The following is a 14,966-nucleotide window of genomic DNA, read 5'->3' on the forward strand; positions in this document are numbered from 1 at the left end:
TGGTTCATCCATCAACATAATCCTTTTACACCTTATTTTTTGCTTCCAAACTGAGGGGCTTATGTACATACCCTTAAGATATTGTGAAATATCTCCAATATATTTATAATTAATATCTTTGGTATAATAATTTATTATCATATCTATTATATTTTCAAAATATTATGATATAATAATTGATTATCTAATATCTTATCGTATAACAACTTATTATCAAATTTTGTTATATTCCAAAGATATTGTGATATAATAATTGATTATATAATATATTTAGAACATAATATTTGATTATCTTCAAATAACCAAATTTCTTTAATATATTTGTTTACTTATGGACTTGGATGTAAGACCTTAGACATTAATTAACTTGGGCTTAGAGAAGAGTAGGTATGTGGTAGAGATTAAGGTTTTATTAGTGTTAAAGCTTTAGGATAGTCTATATATTTTGGGATAGTGCCCTTTGGGACTCTGTAGGGTAAAAGCAGAAAAGAGAGAAAAACTTTAAGTTTTTAGGAGTTAAGCGCAATATTAAAGAGCAATGAAATGTCAAGAGTTAGTTAAAGTAGAAGTACCGGTCTAGGTAAGGGGAGTTGACATTCCTATTTTCTTGTTTTGTTGTTTTCTTTTCTTGTCTTCTTGCTTGTATGCGTGCATGATGAATTGGGATAAATTGTGGTTATTTTTTGTTTGATTGTTATCTTTTGAGGTCTAAAAGAGTTTTTATTTAAAATATGTTGAGATTGGAGAATTTGATTATTGATTTGGGTATAAGTTTTCAATGGGTGTTTTAAGAAAGATGATATTTTGATGAAAGAATATTTTTCATGATTTTGAGTTTCATGGGCACATGGGTGTGTTTTATTTATGAACATAAAACGAGTTTTGGTGGTGTGAGAAACCATGTATGGGCAATGAATGATTCCTGACATGTTTGTGTGTGTGGTGACTCGACGAGAGGTGATGAAGGGTAACTCTACATAGTTGTAAAAGAGGTGAACTTCGTCGGGAGTCTTAAGGAGAGTGATGGGAAGTGACACATGTATACTTTGTCGCGGAAGCTCTTGATAAGAGTGATGAAAAGTGACACATGATTCTCTAGGGAAGCTCTCGAGTGGAGTAATGAGAAGTGGCACTTGTATACTTCATCAGGGAAGCTCTTGAGGAGAGTGGTGGTAGTGGACCCTATTTGTGTAAGTTTTAAGGTAACGGGGAAGGGTGGTTCCTCTAGTGGTGAATGGTTGTTGGTAAGTTGCATGTGATAGTTATAAACTGACTATTGACGTTGGGATCACTAATGCTTGTATTAGTTGTTGTGAAGACATGTTTTGAATCTATGATAATATGTTTAAACTTTTGTTTGAGACAATAGGCTTTGTGAAGACGAATGATGAAACCGAATGGTGGTTTGAGACACCGGAGTTATGAAAGATTTGGGTTTGTTATATATTATTGATGTATATTATTGGTTATGGTTTTGATGTTCCTGTTAGTTCACCCTTGCATGTGTGTTTGATTGCCAGATCGTATATGTATGTCAATACACACAAGCAGATGTTGTCGTAGATGTTAATCTAGATGCATAATACTGAGGAACTTTAGGTTTGCTTTGGAGAAAGAAGTTTTGCAAATAAACTTGTTTTAGACAAAGGTTATTGTGAAGTAATGTACATTTTGATTTAATTATGATTTTTAATTTTTAATTTTACTATTAAGTTTGAACAAATAAATGAAAGTTCCAGATTATGTTAATATTAAATGGTGGTATAAGAGTTTCGACATACAAAATTTAAAAATTTACAAATTTTACTGGATATCTTAGTAGCAACTTAGATGAACCGTTAGATAAGAAGCTTGTAAATACAGCATCCCACAATGGAGAATGGGGATTTAATTCTCATATGAAATTCTTATACAATTTTCTCATTCAATATTAATATATTATACAGGTTCTTTAAACTCTTACTAACTTGAACGTCAGAAAGTCTTTTGCTGATGGATCTTACTTCGGTTCTTCTTTGGAACTCATCTTTTTCACCAAGAAGTAATAGCTCCATTCTTGAGTGTCTCATACTCCACTTAAAGACTAACCCTCTAAATCCAATAAAAACAAATATCAATTATAAAAGTAACTAATTAAAAGTTATACAATTATAATATGTAAAAATGCAAACACATGTAATATGTGTATTTTTTTAAGATAACAAAATATTATAAAATTATTATTATTATTATTGATATTATTATAATCGTGAAAATAAATATAAAATATTTATTTGTAGTTAATTTTTATATTATAAATAATTATTTTAGTCTAAAAAAGTTAACTTAAAAAAATAAAAATTTAAAAAATATTCACTTAAAATATAAAATCGATAAAATAGTTATTTTAGTTTTAAAAAAAATAAAGAATAAAAATGAAAAAAAGTATGTACAGAAATCTCATTTTTATAATGATATATATAGATCTATATACATTTATATATTAAAAAAAAATTGGTATAGTTATGAATTGATTTATAATTAATTGTTATTCTTTTCATTTTATCTTCTAAAATGGATTGTTTCAATAATAAAATCCAATAATTACTAGCATTAAATTTATCAATAATATAAATTATTTTTTAATCTTTTTATTAATAGGGTTCGGACTTATTAATTTATTTAAATTTTATTTAATAAGTTTACTTAATCAAATAAAGTGCATTTGACTATTTTTCATATTATTTTTCTATCTTTAAAGAGGGAAATAAATTTATTTTATTAATTTTATTACTTTATTATGATAACTATTGAATAAAAATGGTTTATGTAAGAACTTAGAAATGATATTTTCGGATTGGTAGAGTGTTTAAAATAATGATACTGATAATTTTAATATTAAAATGTTAAAGTATAAATAAAAATTTTATAAACGAGTTTCATTATTTATAAATGCACCATCTGTCTAAAAACCTTTTTCTTAGAGCCTTTACATTTCTCTCTAGATTTCTAATTCTTATGTTCATTTTTTGGAAGATCGGAGACCGCAGGGTGAACTCTGTGATGAGCTCTCCACTCCTAATCGATCAATTTCTCCAATTGATTAAGTTAGTTTTTTTTGCTCTTTTCTCATGGTCAATTTATCTTTTGTTGCATGTGAGTGATTCTAGCTCACATGTGGTGTCTGAGTCATCTTTGTGAGTCTCTGTTCATCAGTAGTTATAATGGTATGTCCTGATCATATTTGTGTTGTTCCTAGGTTTAGTTTGGGCATCATGTTGATTTGAAGGAAATTTGGTACTCTTTTAGCTGTATGAGATCTATCATAGGTAGGGGAATTATTTATATTGTTTTTGAGTTGTAGAAATCTTGAGTGAGTAAATTGTATGATTTTACTATGATTTGTCTGAGTATTTGATTTGTTGAATGATACATGATGTGTGAATTTTGGGTTTTAGATATGACGATGCTTAGTTTGAAATATTGATTGATATGGTATTGTATTTGAGATCAATTAGTATTGATATTTGTAATAAATTTGGGTTTGGCATGTTTTTGGTAACTGGAATGACCATTACACTAGACTGGAATGATATAATTATGTAGAATTATGCAGACTCACTGAATGAGAATATTCTTGCTAAGTGAATCCAAATTCAAGAAAGTCACTAACTTTGCAGTTGTTGGTAAGAATGTACTCACTGAGTGAATCCAACATCAAGGAGTTTACTGACTTTGTAGTCATGGAGCGAGAATTTTGGAGGAATTTAACTCTGTGAGTTCTAGTGATTTATTCGATGAGCGATCCATTTGGTCGCTGAGCGAGTGGACATTTGTGAACTTTTTGCCTAGCGAGTGGATGATTTCACTGAGTGAATACATCACAATCTAGTAATCATTTTCTATGCTAAAATTTTGGTGTGTTGTGGTAAATGTGGATTATTGCTTAGGAAATGTGATTGGTATATGAGATGGAATGGAGATTGATTTTATAAGGTTTAGGTGAGATTTGTTGATGCTAATTCAAGGAGAATTAGTAATGAATTATAATAGTGTATGCATTAGTATATTGATCCAGTTGGAATATATATATATTCTTTTAGAATATATCTTTTAAAACAAAATATTGTACTTCAACAAAAAGAATCTTCCAAATTTGAGCCTTATATCTTGTGCATATAAATTTTTACCCGAAAAAAGTGGTAGAAACGTACTAGTCTCTAGCTACATTCCTTTTTACTAAATTTTAGTAATTAACACAAACAAAATTGGTTTTCATTTTGGGTTTTAATATATGATTGCACATTACGACTTTGTGAATATATCTTGTTTCATGAGTCACTTAGAGACTTACGTATATCTCCAAGTGGTGGCCTTACCATCACACTCACTAAGTAAATCATGAATAGGTGTTATGTGAATTATATCCCTAAAATAATTTTCGTTAGGTTTATTAAAAGATATTTAAAAAAACATAATATTACTCATTGAACTTCATTCCATCTTCATTTCATCGGATCACATTTATGTAGAGATAAGTGTTCATTATTGCGATTAATTTATGGATTTTAGTCTCATTTACTTTGACGACTTAAATACTTTTTGTTGGTAAGTAGATCTACAATATTTCTTTTAGTCTTGTCAAAGTCAATAGAAAAAATAAGATGAATAATTAAGTTTATGATAGATCTGTGTCTTTTTCTCATATGTCTTCTCTTTCATTAAAACTTTTGCTAGAAGCTTTAGGTATCACAATTTGACTATCATAATACATTGAAATATGAGGTATTGACTTATCTAGTAATGGTAAATCATATAACTCTTTTTAAGAAACTATGCCTCAATATAATAGCATATAAAATAATATTTTGCTTTCATGGTAGATTATGTAATAATATTTTGCTTAGTAGATTTTCATGATATTGCACCTCCACCACAAAAACATAACTAATAGTTGATTATGGATTTTCCTAATTCACCAACTGTATATGTAATATCAAGTCTAGAAAAGTTTTTCAAATATAATAAGAAACCAATAATTTGATATTGAGAAGAAATTCATTCATCTCAACTTTTCTTTAATTTAATACATGAGTCATAAGGTGTTAAAATTGATTTCACATCAAACTAATTGAATTTCTTCAAAAGATTTTTTACTAATAAGATTGAGTTAAGATAAGGCCATCATAACATCTACCAAACTCCTTCATGTCAACATTACTAAACAATGAATATTTCACATTTTTTTATATTATCTACATTGCTACCAAATATTGATATATCATCTACATGTAAGCATGACATAGTATAAATATCATTATCACATTGTTTTACATACACATATTTATCACTATTATTAATATAAAAACCATATAAAAGAATAATTTGATCAAATTTTTCATGTCATTATTTAGTGCTTGTTTTAAATCATATATATATATATATATATATATATATATATATATATATATATATATATATATATATATATATATACGTGAACTTGTGTTTTTTTTATGATAACAAAAATTAATAAATTTAGCATTTATTATGATTATAAAAGTATATACTAATGTTTTTATAATTTTATTATAGATAGTTATTATTATAGGTATATATTTTAAAATAAAAAATACATTTAAATTTCAAAAAATAAAATAGTCAAATAAAAAATTGTTACACTTTAAAAATTGACCATTAAAAATTAAAATTGGTAATAAAATTATTTTAATTTAAAAATTCTTATATTTATGTAAAAGGTAAAAATCTCGTTTGATAATGATACAGATAATTAACGATAAAGATGTTATTTTGTTAGATTTTAAAAAATATATTCATAAAAAATAAGTAATAAAATGAATAGTTTACGCCTTCAGTTTGAAGTTAAAACAAGCTGAAGTTATAAAATGTATTGTTTGTATTGAAAAGAAGAAGAAGAAGAAGAAACTGGTTAATATTATTTTTAAGTGAAATAGAAAGTAAAACTTACTCATTTGATTCGATTTCTTTACAAAGGAAAGAAGTTATATGTACTATGTATGATAAATTTAATAATTTCTACAAATAACACTTCACTTTATAATTAAGCGATAATGTCAAATGTTTTTGTTTTATATTGTTGACTATAGAAAGTTATTTTGTTTTTACTCGTGAAAGTATTTATAGGAGAAAATATATATAGGAAGCAATTGAATATTCAAATATTTTTTACTTTTTATTCATTTAATTTAAGAAGAATGGGCCAAGTTGGTTGCCGAGTCCAAAAGATTTATGGTCAAACACGGCCTACTCTGTCGAAAGTTGGTTTGTCCAAAATTAGTTGAACTAACAAATGCAGAAGCTAAGATATCATATCAATGCCTCAGAATAGGGTTTCGTGGATATTGTTTGGACTTTTAGTTGCAATGCCTGTACCATGATTTATGTTATATTTGTACACTCCTCAAAGTACATTCAACCACAGAGAATAAATAGAAGCATATAAGAATGAATGTTCATTCATTTTTACACTATCATTTACCTATAAATTATCAATAAATAGTTTTAAGCTTGTTATTAAAAAAGTCTAATAAATTTATTATATATGATAATACTGTAAAGTAAAGCATAATGTTTTAGAGAAAAACAATACAATAGGAGGGGTAGAATGCATACGGGATAAATATCAATACTTTTTACACGTAGTTGGTGGATGATTCTTACAGAGGAGATACTACGACACTGCAACATTTGAAATCTTTTTTTACATGAGTATGATAATTTCTTTAGTTAATGGGTGAATCCTTGTATGAAGAGGCTTCTTTTGTAATCAAGAATTTCTTTTCTTTATGTATATGGAAGTGTCAATTTTTGTGGGACCTCTGCGCGTTTTTTTTAACCTTTGGTTGATAAGATTCTAATAAACTTGTTTTTTGGAAAAATAAGTTGCTTAGTATGATGAGAAGAATTCAACTAGTAAATTCACTAATTGTTGGCTTATTGTTTTATAGCTTTCATGTTTACAAATGGCATATTAAGCTTCTTCTTGAGGTGGAGCAACCAATTTGAAATTTTGTTTGGATTAAAGATGAAAAAAAAATCAGGACTATTCAATATTAAATGGTCCATCTTTTGTGGTTCTAAGTTAAGTAGTGGTTTGTAGATTACTAATATTTAGTCAAAGTATAAAGCCTACCTGTTACGTTTAGCTTAAGAGTTTGCTTATGGCAAAATGACTTATACTAAACTCATGTGTATTTGATTTCTTAAGTTTGAGTATCAGAAATATATGTTTTAAATCATCATCAATTTGGCATGGTATTAAGGATGTAAATGAAGTTATTATGGAAAATACTTTTGGGCACTAAGTAAATGTGATTGTATTAATTTTTGGAATGAATGATGTTGGTGTTCTGACATTTGCATATCTAAATTGGTTAGAATTCCTTATTCTAATAGGGTAAGGTTATGCTTTGTTGTTAGTTCGGCCTAGACAGGTACTCATTGAATCTTTCCTTCTTTCGTTTTTAGTTTATGTGATTTTTCTTCTTTAATGGTTAATGAGGATGAGGATGTGCCTAATTGGACTTTGGACCATACTAGTGTGCTTTCTAAAAAAACCGCAAGAAAATTTTACTCTTCTGGTATGAAACATATGGATTGGGGGAACTTGATTTGGTTGGATGAGGTGCCACCAGCTAAAACTCTGGTTCTTTGGAAATTATTGTATGGTAGTTTACCTATTGATTTGGAAATTTAAAAAAAAAAGTGGTAATAATGAATTTTTCTTTCATTTGTTTTTTCATTATTCTATTATTATATAATTGTGAGAATGGTTGAAGGAAGTTTTTTTAGGATTTTCAATTTTCTTCTTTGGATTTGGTTGTTTAGTTTATGAAGTCTCCTTGTAGTTCTTTAGTTAAAGTGATTAAAGTGACTGTCATTACTACAATTATTTGGATGATTTAGATGATGAGAAAGCATACTGGATTTTACGATCTAGTTGCATTTCCTTCTACTATTTTTCAAATTAAGGAGTTAGTGTGTATTACTGAGAATAAGTCTAAGAAACATGAGTAATATTGTCTAACTTTTTTGTGCTAAAATTTTCAATATTCAAACTAGGGAGTGTAGGGTGGTTTCATTTATGAATGTAATATGGCAAGTTCCATTTGCTAATTGGCTTAAGGTGATTATTGATGGTGCAACTATGGGTTGTCCTGTTTGGGCTTGATGGGTTGATTATTTTAGAGGAAATTGAGGTGAATATGTAGGTAGTTTTAAAGTGTTTTAAGTGGGTTACAAACTTCTATTTATGTTGAGTTTATGGGGTCATTATGCTTGGGAACATGCTTAGAGGGAGGGCTTTCAGAGGCTTTGGTTGGAAAATGATTATTCTTTAGTCTGTCATGATTTTTTGGATCAACGAGTGGTTCCTTAGAGTCTTAGAAGAAGGTGGTGTCGGTACTTGCATTTCTGGATGAATATGTAGTTCAAAGTTTCTTATGTTTTTTGGTAAGGAAATCGTTGTGTTGATAAGTTAGTTAATTTAGCTTTCATTCATAGAAAATAATATAGGTGGTTTAATGTTTAGATCCATGTATTTATTTATATATAGTTTGTATATGTCTCGTGAAGTATAAATTTTATCATGAGTTTGGTGTGGTCTTTGTAACGTCCCATTTTAACTAATAACCCAAATTAAAAGGAAACGTCACATAGAAGTTATCTTAGCGCAGTCTCGGAGTTTAAACACCACTCCTCACAAACCAAGGCACACCTCGATGCCAAATGAACCAGATACACATATTCAACAGTAATAAAATTGGGAAAGTAAAGATAACAGACAGTACATGGGTCGTGGCTCTAAAAGAAAGACTAGAGTGGACAAATCCAGCCCAGATGGCTAAGCAGCAGAGTCACCATTTCCCCGTTGGCCGCGAGTACCTCTCGCATCTGCTTACATTAATAAATTGATGATCATCGCAAAAGGAGAAGAACCACATACAAGACAATCAAACAAGCAAAAGGGTAAGCTAGAGCCAAAAAGATTTCATCAATGCAGTCATAAATACTTTCACAGTTCCAAATACACGTCTCAACCAAGCATGTTATGACCTTTCAATCAATACACTAAGACTCGACTCGACTCATACAGATTACATATAATCTGGTCAGATTCAGCGGACGCTTGCACTTGTGGTGGATACCTCTGCTCACCCCTGAGCTATGTGTTACAAGTGTTAAAATGAATCAATCCCACACACAATATTAGCCCTTAATGAGTTTCAGGCCTCCTGCTACTCTCACCACGAGAGTCAGTCCGCTCTAAGTGAGACTAACTGACTCCTTAGAGTGTCAGGATGCGATCCTTACCTTGAATCCTTACCAAGTTATATAGATGGGGCACCACCATGGACACCCACTAACAGGGGCCATGAAGTTACGTCCCGACCACTGAAGCACGACCCTGAGACCCCACCTAGAGATCTCAAGGATTTACACACTGACACAGACCAAGCATATCAATCAATAAATTAATCATTATCATGCACAGGATTCTCATGCCAATCTTCATAACAAAATTCCTCATTCACATTTCATGTTGAATACCATTCCAGCTCATCAATCCCTAACCATAAATATAGCATTTCACCTCATGCCAATACCGTGCCATTTTGATGCCAACCATCTCATGTTCATTACATGTCAAGCATTATTCAAAATTCATCATTCATAACTCATACTCCCTCCCACTCATGCATACTCATCCCCCCATGCCATCATATAATAGTACAATCAAATACAAGTCAAACACCCAAGAACAAGAAGAACACCAATCTAAAACGCACTCTCGCCCAGCTCCTCGCTCAGGCTGAAGGGCCTCGCCCAGGCGAGAGAGATTCTCGCTAAGGCGAGCTCCCTTCGCCTAGGCGAGAGCTCGAGAATCTGGAACAGTGGCCTCTGCACGTTCTCGCTTAGGCGAGACTCTCCTCGCTTGAGCGAGACGCTCGCTCGCTCAAAACTGAGTTGGTCGCCTGAGCGACCATTCGCGCGAGAAGGCTTGGGCGAGCCTTTGCTCACCTCGCCTAGGCGAGACAAGCTCGCTTGGGCGAGATTATCAGTCATCGCCACTGTTCGTTCCTGCAGTAGTTGTATTTTCACACACCAACGACAACACCAACCATTCCATGCATCCACATCAACATACCAGTTCAAGAATCATGAAAATACAAGCAAAACAAACCGCAATCGCATTAAACAAAAAGGTTATAGATTCCCTTACCTGGAAGTCGCTAGAAAGTGCCTCGACTCTAACTAACGAAGCTCGGCAACTCAAAGAGTGGACTTGCAAACTGAACAAGACAGTGGAACAGAGTTAGGGGTCACTTATGTGGAGCAAGAAGGGGTTGAACAAGCTTGGAGATAACGGAGGTCTAAACCCTAGCAGAGAGTCGCGGCTGCTCTAAGAGACAAGGAGGTTGTTTTTGTAAAGTGAAGGGAGTGATGTGTTAGGGCAAACTTAGGGGTCTGGTTTCCCCTTTTGGGCCAGCCCTTAAGCCCAACTCACAAGGGCAGTCCTTATAATTTAAGGCAGAAAAGAATAGAAATTTTAATGGGCCTTACTAGGGGTGGCAAAATGGGCCAACCCGGCCCGTTTTGACCCGACCCGTTTGTGACCCGTTTTTTACGGGTCGGGCCGGGCTGGCCCGTAAGGTAAAAACGGGTTGTGTTGGTGAACCCGACCCATGGGCTGGCGGGTTGGTGGGCTGACGGGCCAGCCCACCAGCTTTTTCCCAAATGTATCATTGGAGGTCCAAAATCATATTTGAAGGATTTTTATTCCAGAATTAGTTCAGTGAACAATATCCCAATAGATAACCAAATAAAATTCTCCTTTAATGAAGAAGACAACAATGACCTGTTATAAAGGAAATTAAATTATCACAACACAAAATACCAACCCTTTCAAAAGGGGTTTGTTTCTGTTCCTCCACCCTGAACTCTATAATTAATCACAAAACTTCAAAGTAAAATTACACAGAGAATGTTAACCTATAGAGTGAAAAGATAATTGAACAGTGCAGTTTTGACACAACCACAAACCAATGGGGGAGCTAACTCGTACACAGAGAAGCAAAACATCAAATTTTTAGGCTTACATAAAATCGGGTTCAAAAATTAGCATACAAAAGACGAAGTAACAATAATTGAATAGAAAGCACTGCAGTCACATTTGTAAATCAAATCTGCAAAGAAAAAAATGAGGAAGGAAGCAACATTACCTAATCGGGCAGTGAATAGAGTTCCTTCGTTGCAGAGGCGAAGTATGACAGAATCAGGGGGCAACACTGTAATTCCTTCGTTGCAGAGGCGAAGTATGACAGAATCAGGGGGTTGCGCGGTTTGGGTTGGGAAAAAATTGAAGTGTGCAAACCCTAGAAAGGGTAGAGGAGGAAAACGCGAAGACGCAAGGAGGCGACGTGGTGGATGTCACGGTGGAGGAGAAACGTGACGTGGTGAATGGGCTTCGTGCTCCTGGCCAGCGACGGTGGAGGAGAAACGCGTGCAGGGAGCACCAATTTCGAGCGAGAGAGAAACTAGGCAGTGGATGGAGAATGGAATGGAACTGTGTGCGGGAGGAGAGCACCAAAATTAAAACACAAGAGCTGCACTGCACGTGTTGTTTTAGAGTAAGTTAAACGAGCTGCAGGCTGGCCCGACGGGCCAACGGACTTGGCGGGCCGGGTTGTTTCGGGCTGACGGGTTGATTTTCTTGACCTGGCCTATGTTTTTTCTGTCGGGTTGACGGATTGGCCCGTCGGGCCCGACCCATTTTGACACCCCTAGGCCTTACAGTCTCCCATATTTTTGTATTTAATTTTTAACAAATTTTCATGTAATAACAAATAATTGATGGATTTTAGAGTGTCAATGTGACTCAAATGTTAAAGTTCATAATTAGCCTAACATGATTTTATTTGAATGATTTTTTTTTTAATTTAATAATAATAATAATATTATTATTATTATTATTTGCTTCAAAAAATGAAAATGAAAATGAAAAAATATATGAACAATCTTATTCAGGATTTATACTAAATGAAAAGATGTTTATATAGGAAAGAAATGAATGTAAAGTAAATATTTCATCAACATAAAAGTCACGTGAAAAGGTGAAAGAATCTATAATAAATAAAAAGGGTTTGTTTAAATTTGTGCTCAAATAAATTGTCAATTAATTTTCATATGTTTTATTTTCTAATAAAGTGTGAGATTTTTTACTATATATATCTAACAAATATATTATCACAATATGTAACAAAAGGAGTAGAAATTTTGGTATGCAACTCATTACACAATATTAAAACTATTAAAGTTCATAAATTATTAGGGAGTCTAATAACAATTTGAGATGTCAAAGTGGGCCTACTCCACTAACGCACTAAGAAAAGGGTAGACTGTGTTGCATTTTCAATTATTAGTCCGTTTTGATCTGATTTGCTTAACCTGTAAAACTGACATACCAAAGACGGGACAGTCTGCCTCTGGCTCACTGGCCTGTTTTTATATTTTTTTATTTTCACAATTAAAAATAATTAAATCCTTGAAAGTTAACACAAATGTTAATCCAAAGAAAAGTTAATCACCGCTCAGAGATGTAATATAGTTGGTAACATTGGAGCTATAACATTAACAACATACACTTGCCCATCCTTGAAAGAATTGGAGATTTAAAAGTAAAAAATGATATTCCATTTACTTGAGAAATCAATTAAATATTCATATAGCATAATAAAAGATGTTTTAGTAAAAGCTGATCATTTCATCTTTCCTTTGAATTTTATATAATAATAATAGATGTAGAATAAAATGCAAAAGTTATACTGATAATTAGTAAACCATTCATAAAGATAATAAAAATTATCATATAAGTTGAGTTCAACATAATGTAAGAACTTCAACTTTTTTTAGACTAATAGAGCATTCTAAAAATAAGAGAAAATGTTTCATCCTAGATACTTCAGAAAAAAAAAATTACTTATTTCAATTTAGAAGTACACCTACAAGTCAAGTTCACTAAAAAAAATTATTAATAGATAGATACAAAAAGTACACCTGCAAGTCAAGTTCACTACAAAAACATTAATAGATGAATCGAAAATTTGAAATTGTTTATTTTACTCAATAAATATCATCGATATTATTTTACTATTGTTATTTGACTTAGTAAATATCATTAATACAAAATCAATATTACTTAACAAATATATACAAGGAAAATGTTATTTTGATACCACTTGTACAAGTTGACAACCTACTTTTTGAGGTATTTTTTATTACTAAAAAAGTTTCATTTTTATATTTGTAAAGAGAGAGAGTGAAAGGTAAAATAGTATATATAAAATGTGTAAAAATTTGTTGAGTATCAAATGACATGTGGCACACTCAACTAGACTACTCAATTAATTTAAAGAAAAAAAAATGATTGGTAAGTCAATTTTTAATAAAGCAAATGCATAAAAATATTAATACGAATATAGTTTTATTTAGCGAGATTCTAACATCTTCAAAACTTATATCAATAAAAAAAATCTAAGTTTATACAAAATGTACATAAATACAAATATTTGTAAATGATGAGTCAAGTTAAAAATTCATATTGTGATCCGGATACTATTTGCTTATACATGATATAGTCAATTCATGTCACACCACAACGTCATATACAAGAGTAAGTTATTAAAACAATTTTTTATTTAAAAGTTATATATATATATATATATATATATATATATATATATATATATATATATATATATATATATATAAAGATACATTTTAATTAACTAGTCACAACAATTCACTTTTATTAAAAAATGCAACATATAATAATCACATATACCAAACATATATTTATTCATAAAAAATATTCAATAAGTGAAATATCAAGTGACACCTTTCAAAGGACAAATATTAAGTATGGAGAGTAATATATAATTCAATCAAAGACATGAATTTACTAGCAAAACCATGAATCATGAAATTAGAATAAGTTCATTACAGCCTATGCCGTAAATGTACACATGTTGTGGTGTGTAAGAAATCCATATATTTTTCTTACCACCTGATATCTTAGTTTTTATAACTTAGATCATAAGTGAAGCAAGTTGTTTCTATTATAACATAAGTGTCAATATTTAATATTTAAATCAAACAACAATTCACTTATTATCACATATACGTGACAACGAATTCATGTAAGGTTCATCATTCTCAAGTGAGTTTCAAATCATTGCACATTCCACATATACATTTTGTTTCAGTCAAAACTCATCACATATCATCAATCACATATATTTTATCTCAATTTAAATGCTAATAAATCTTCCATTATATTAATATAATGTCCCAATGTAATGTAATAATCAAATAAAATAAAAACAATAAAAGATAACTAATTTTAACATTTAAAAATATTTAAACTCATTTCTCTAGAGTTCATAAAACATTCTCTCGGTCATCATTTGGTTCGTTTAGCAAAATAAGCACATGTTTAAATTTACTGTTAGAATTTTGCTCGCTTAGCTAAAAGCCTTAGCAAAACAAGTGGATTTTGGATTGCCCAACGAAAATTTTGCTTGCCTAACGAATAACCACTTGGATATTTTATAAAATAGTTTCACTAAGTGAGGATATGGCATGTCTAGTGACTACAAACACTAGGAGAGACTTGCTCAACAAGACTTAACTCTCTTAACGACCAATCCTCTGTGCTTTTGAGTTTTTCACACAACCAATATCACTTAGCGAGAGATTGACTGATATTCAAGTTTTCTCTTTATTTCTTATGCCAAAATTGATACATATAATTGAAAATAAGATCAAACTAAACAAATCTAACTCAAATGATCAAAATTTAACATTTAACAAATATTCAATACAATACACCAAGTGAAATATATAAATTTCAATCAACCCATCAAACCTCCATAAAATCAATATTT

At 30.9% G+C, this 14,966-nt stretch overlaps 1 long non-coding RNA gene across 1 annotated transcript; it reads right to left on the reverse strand.

The window, feature by feature from the left end:
* Positions 1 to 8,620: 8,620 nt before the first annotated feature.
* LOC114179782 lies at positions 8,621 to 11,627 on the reverse strand. Its single transcript, XR_003603526.1, has 3 exons — positions 11,244 to 11,627; positions 10,244 to 10,313; positions 8,621 to 8,913 (listed from the first exon to the last, which is right to left on the reverse strand). It is a non-coding gene; the product is annotated as an uncharacterized LOC114179782 (long non-coding RNA).
* Positions 11,628 to 14,966: the final 3,339 nt, after the last annotated feature.

This window comes from Vigna unguiculata, chromosome 1 (genome assembly GCF_004118075.2).
Source record: "Vigna unguiculata cultivar IT97K-499-35 chromosome 1, ASM411807v1, whole genome shotgun sequence".
NCBI lineage: Eukaryota > Viridiplantae > Streptophyta > Magnoliopsida > Fabales > Fabaceae > Vigna > Vigna unguiculata.